This window comes from Pinus tabuliformis, chromosome 9 (genome assembly GCF_031772625.1).
Source record: "Pinus tabuliformis cultivar Carrire ecotype Pingquan chromosome 9, CPIR1, whole genome shotgun sequence".
Lineage (NCBI taxonomy): Eukaryota > Viridiplantae > Streptophyta > Pinopsida > Pinales > Pinaceae > Pinus > Pinus tabuliformis.
Genome location: NC_142307.1, coordinates 972,025,544 through 972,030,838, shown reverse-complemented (window position 1 = coordinate 972,030,838; position 5,295 = coordinate 972,025,544). Strand labels below are relative to the sequence as shown.

General features: G+C 33.6%; 1 long non-coding RNA gene across 1 annotated transcript; it reads left to right on the top strand.

Annotated features, from left to right (window-relative positions):
* The first annotated feature begins 3,581 nt into the window (after positions 1 to 3,581).
* On the top strand, positions 3,582 to 4,484 carry LOC149151964 (uncharacterized). The gene is made up of 2 exons (XR_016263694.1): positions 3,582 to 3,804; positions 3,902 to 4,484. It is a non-coding gene; the product is annotated as an uncharacterized LOC149151964 (long non-coding RNA).
* The last annotated feature ends 811 nt before the right edge of the window (positions 4,485 to 5,295 follow it).

Here is a 5,295-nt window from a genome sequence, read left to right as displayed (position 1 = left end):
CAAATATTTATAATTATTGTTGATTTAATCCTTTAGGGATTCTCACTAATGAGATTTTTATAGTCTTTGGTATGATAATTATTGTTAATTAGTTGTTTTGTCTCCCTTCGAATGACAATATGTTGTTCCTTGTGTCTGTTTCTCCTTGTGTGATCCTTGGATCAAGGAAGCTCTATGTATAGTGTTTCATCAATTGAGTGCCAGTGACACTTAAATATTTTCTCCCACATTCCTAAGTTCATCATCCAACACTCACATTCCATTTCTTCCATAGTCATCATCTATACATCCCCAACTTCCCTCTTGTTATAGTGGCAGATCAACCAACAATGGATTTCATCTAAGAGGAATCATTGTGTGTCATATGAAAAAAAAGTAAGGAGACTCAAGAGTTGGATCAGTTGCTGCAAATGATGATAGTGTATTTTGAGTTCATTCACCATATTTTAAACAACATGAGTAAGGACACATTATTGTGGCCCTACCTCTGATACCACATTAGTTGTAATTAGAATGGACATCAAATCTAATTATATTAGCATTCAATCTGGTATGTTTTATTATTATTTTTTACACCCGACAGGGACTACCGGTGCGTGCAACTCTTGTTATATATAACTATCACTTTTTTCCCTATGTTTGAGAAATTGTACTCTTCATATTATTTAAATGCTTGATAAATTATGCACTATAGTAAATATTTGGTGTACGTTTCTCCAAATGTTTCTCTCAATGTCGCTTTTCAAAAAAAAAAATTGATCCTTTTATTTCACATTCATGCATAAAATATAAGAAATTCATAAGGTCCAAGAGGGATTTCCATAAGAGAAACCAAAGCCTCTTGATAGTCCAAAAAAACTCTTACCACCAGGGAAAGCAACCTCTTTTAACAATCCCAAAAATCATAATTGAAGATAGCAATAGAAAAAATGGATAATGCATATGATCCCCAAAAAAATGCTATAACCTTTAGGGCCACCGACTAAATATGGGCTAAGCTTATTACCTTGGGAATAAGACATAAAACTCATATAAAGTATAAAAATAATAAATTAAAATCCTACACAAAAAGGGTTGTACTCCAAGGGGGGTCTTGGAGTTACCTCCTCCTTGTAGTGACAAAACTTTTGTGAATTAGGAGTACCAACTAGGATGACTAAAGGTAGGAGCCAATAATGTAGAATCTGGACTGGATTGTCTTGGGAGATCTTTGGTGCCCTTGATCCTTCATGCCCATTTTTATTTTCAACTCATTTTGTAGCTTGTTTGATCCCAATATCCTAGTCTTATTTATAGTTGATTCTTGTGAAATATTTAATCTTCAATGGGGGTGTCTCTCAATTTGATCTACCATGGATGAAGAAAATAATCCTAATGAGTCCATTTACTCGTTGAACAACATAAAGAGTTAATGATCAAATTATGATAATGTATAGCTAATCAAAGGTTACATAAAAAAATCATATAATATGAATCACTTTAACAATGTAGACGTGAGAAATCTTGACATATTTATTGTAGAAGATGCATTACACTTTTAGAAATGTTTTAGCATAACCACAATGACAAAATGATGGCTATTATGTCATTTAATTTGTATCCAATAGTGTTCTTGACATGAATTTCACCTTTAGTACACTAAAGTGACCTTGGTCCATGTATGAAAATTGTCAAAAAATATATTTAAGTATGTGAGATTGTTATCTTATGAACATGCATGCATGCATAGATGGCATAAAATGTCCTAAAGTGATGTTTATGTGAGCACATGAAATCAAGTATTTGTCATCATATCAACTAACAAATCACCATATTGTATGATAATATTGCATTGATCACTAACAATGATGGGGAAATTACAAGATGGTTGTAGATAAACTAGCATTTGCACCACATGTTGCAAAGGAAACGCCGTAAGGCAATGGCATAAGAAACAATAGAATAGAAGGAAGAAGTCAAAATTTTATGCAATTTTGTTTCTTTATTGGTGTTTCTTTTTTATCATATGTTATGTTTCACGGAGATTCCAACCAGTATATGTTCAAAGTGAAGGTAATGCAAAACAATTTACTCCAAAGGATTTATGAAAATGCACTTTATTAAGATTATGGAACCTTTATAATTAAATGACTTAAATCAAACATTTCATAATGCCCAAGACATCCTCTTCATCTCCCAAGCTCATGTGGATCACATTGTAAGTGTTTTCATTGTTAATTGGTGTCTTTTTAAGGGGTTGTTAAATTTCTGATTGCACAACCTGTGGTTCATATTGAAAAGCAACATATTGAAAAACAACTATACCTCAATCTTTTCAAATGTGTAAAACGCTCCATGGAAATTAAAATTACAGTTTGAATGCTATTCATTTGAAATATGCAACTATACCTCAATCTTTTCGAATGTGTAGAAAGCTCCATGGAAATTAAAATTATAATTTGAATGCTATTCACTTGAAATATGGGGTCCTAGATATTGACATGTTTATGTGTAGAGCTTGACATATGCCTTTCATATTTCTGTTTGTGCTTGCTTTTAAACAATTTGGCAATTTGTCATAGTGCATATTTCTCTTTGGCCTCAATGTTACTATGAGAATTTTTCGATGGATAATCAGTCAAATATCATAATTTGAATAATGGATCAATTGGTTTCAAGAGCATATAAAAAAGAAATAATGATGTGGGTTCCTTTCACAAGTCAAGACGATCGCTAAACTATGCTCTAATATGGGGAATTGAAGGGAAAATTAGATGGGTAGTCAACCATATATAGAATTTCATTGTAATGCACAAAAAAATTAAATGTCATTATTTAATAAACTAAAATAATGAACATTTCACAAATCAAGAAACTATGCTCTAATATGGGGAATTGAAGTGCAAATTAGATGGGTAGTCAACTATATATGGAATTTCATTGTAATGCACATAGAAATTAAATGTCATTATTTAATAAACTAAAATAATGAACACAATTATAAAAAAATGAACGGAATTTTAACGGGTAAAAATTTTGGTATTTTAACTTCAACTAATAATTCATTTTTTTCCAAATTGTTATTTAGTATTTATTGATATTTAAAAATTTCTAATGAACTCATATTTATATTTTAACTTCAAGTAATAATTCATTTTCCCCCAAAAATAAATTCTTTGGACCGATTGCGTATTTCTCACACCTATGATGCTTTTCTAAAGTAAATAATAAAACTTGTCAAAGGTCCAAACAGTTAAACATGGTAAAACTCATATATATAAAAAAAATCATTTACATTACGGTATATATTACAACGGATATGACATTTACAAGTTAACTATTCACTACATGCCTTGGAACTGGGAAATATAGGTTATTAGCTTGTGTCAACCTTTACGGATTGAGTACTGCCCATGTGACTAGCATATACACAGTGTGTGTGGTTTACAGTTGTCATCTCCGTTCTTTACCCAGCTGTCTACCTTATCTCTTATGAAGATTTTTACCGATTATGTATTTATTGTCCTGCTCTGCCATGGTACGTGGCACGAGCAACAGTTAAGCTCCTCGAACTTAGCGTTGCATTGACAGAGGAGAAAATGTGTGAGGATCCTACGGTCAAAGTTTGTCTTAAGTTGGATTCAAGCTATCTCTCAGTTGTTTAGTCTCATTTCCGATCTTCGTTATCGAGACTCCGTTCTACCTTTCTCCATGCCTTTCGTGTCGCTGGTTCTGCCTTCGGCTCAGGGCCGGGGACTCGATGCGTGGAATCCACTGCAAGGTCACAGGTTTACTCCTGCGCTACAACTTCTTAGTTAAGGCAAGGTAACCCTGTTAAGTTGATTGACCCTAGGTACAGTTTCTTTTATTGTTTTCATCATTTCCCTTTCTCATCGCTAAGCAGCTGTGGTGATTTCTACAGGTTCTTCTCCAAAGGATTCGAGCTACTTTTCAAAGCAGAGAACTATGCTTCCAGCCAAATTCCTTCGCTCACCATTTCTCAGGGAAGCAACTACCACGGTTTCTTGGCTGTTTGGAACTGGATGGTTCGTCTCTTAAGGCATTCTGCCTCTTAGCTCTTAGATTTCCAAAGTTGAATGTATGGGAAGTGGTGAAGGTCAAACAACTCTGTGTTGTTGTTGGGTACTCTTTTCTGTTGTATTCAAGGGTTCAGTTGAAATTTAAATCTAAGGAGTCTAATTCCCATTGAGGTATCTGTAAACTGATTCCTGAGCTCTTAGTTTAAGTCTGTTTTCGGGGCAGACCTTGCAATCCCTTCAGGAAGGGGTTAGGTCTGGTTAGCTCCACTTGTTACTAAGTTTACTGTTTGGTACACCGAGATGTTAAATTATCTAAGAAATGCACTTTGTTTTTATATAGCACGGTTTCCTATTTTAGGCGTGCAACAAAAGGTTTTTGCTTGCTTAATTCAACACCATGCCTACTCTAGTGCAGTATTTGTACTCTGATATAATTGTATGATTACCTTATTTGATATTAATCCTGTGCCAAGAATAGAAAATTTGATGTTAAAGAATACCAATAAGGTTCATTTAAGCCACTTGACTGAAAGAATCAATTTGTTACCAATTCACCATTTTGAATACCAAGTACTCTTTTATTTTGCTACTGTTTCAGATCAGTTAAAGCTTCATCTGAGAGTGTTATATGTTTTCTTCCTTCGATGCTGAGGGTTTCTCTTACTACAAGGGGTTCATAGAGTTTCTTGTATTTTTCGGGTCAAATGCAAATGTGATCTCCTGATCGTTTTGGGCCGAATTGGTTCCAGGTTATGGTTTGTTGACCCTCGATCCTTCCAAGTCTTCCGGTTAATATGTACAGCTTCTTTCTCTGTTAACAAGATGCTAGTAATTACTGGTTATGCACTAGTCGTTTTAGTTACGTGCTTGTTTCCCTAGAAGTTGATTTTGTGAATCTTTAATTATCTTATCCAGATAAGTATATAGACAGCGCTTCATGATTTATCGACCCTCATCCTCTGTGTTATGATAGATAGCGCTTCATGATTTATCAACCCTCACCCTTTGTGAACTGCTCCATAACTATGTAGTTATATATTTAAATATTCTGAATAGTTGGAAACTCTAGGATGCATAGTAGGAACTCAATTGGAAATTATGAACTCTGTTTACAAATGAGACCTTTTGTGGATATAAATGATGTGGGTAAAAGAAAGATTCTTTATTAATATAAAAGTAATTTTTTTTTAACTGAAAAAAATGAAATTTAAAATATTTGGAGGTGGTTTTTTTCTTAGGGTAAAATGAAGCTGGTGCCAACACAAAAAATAATATA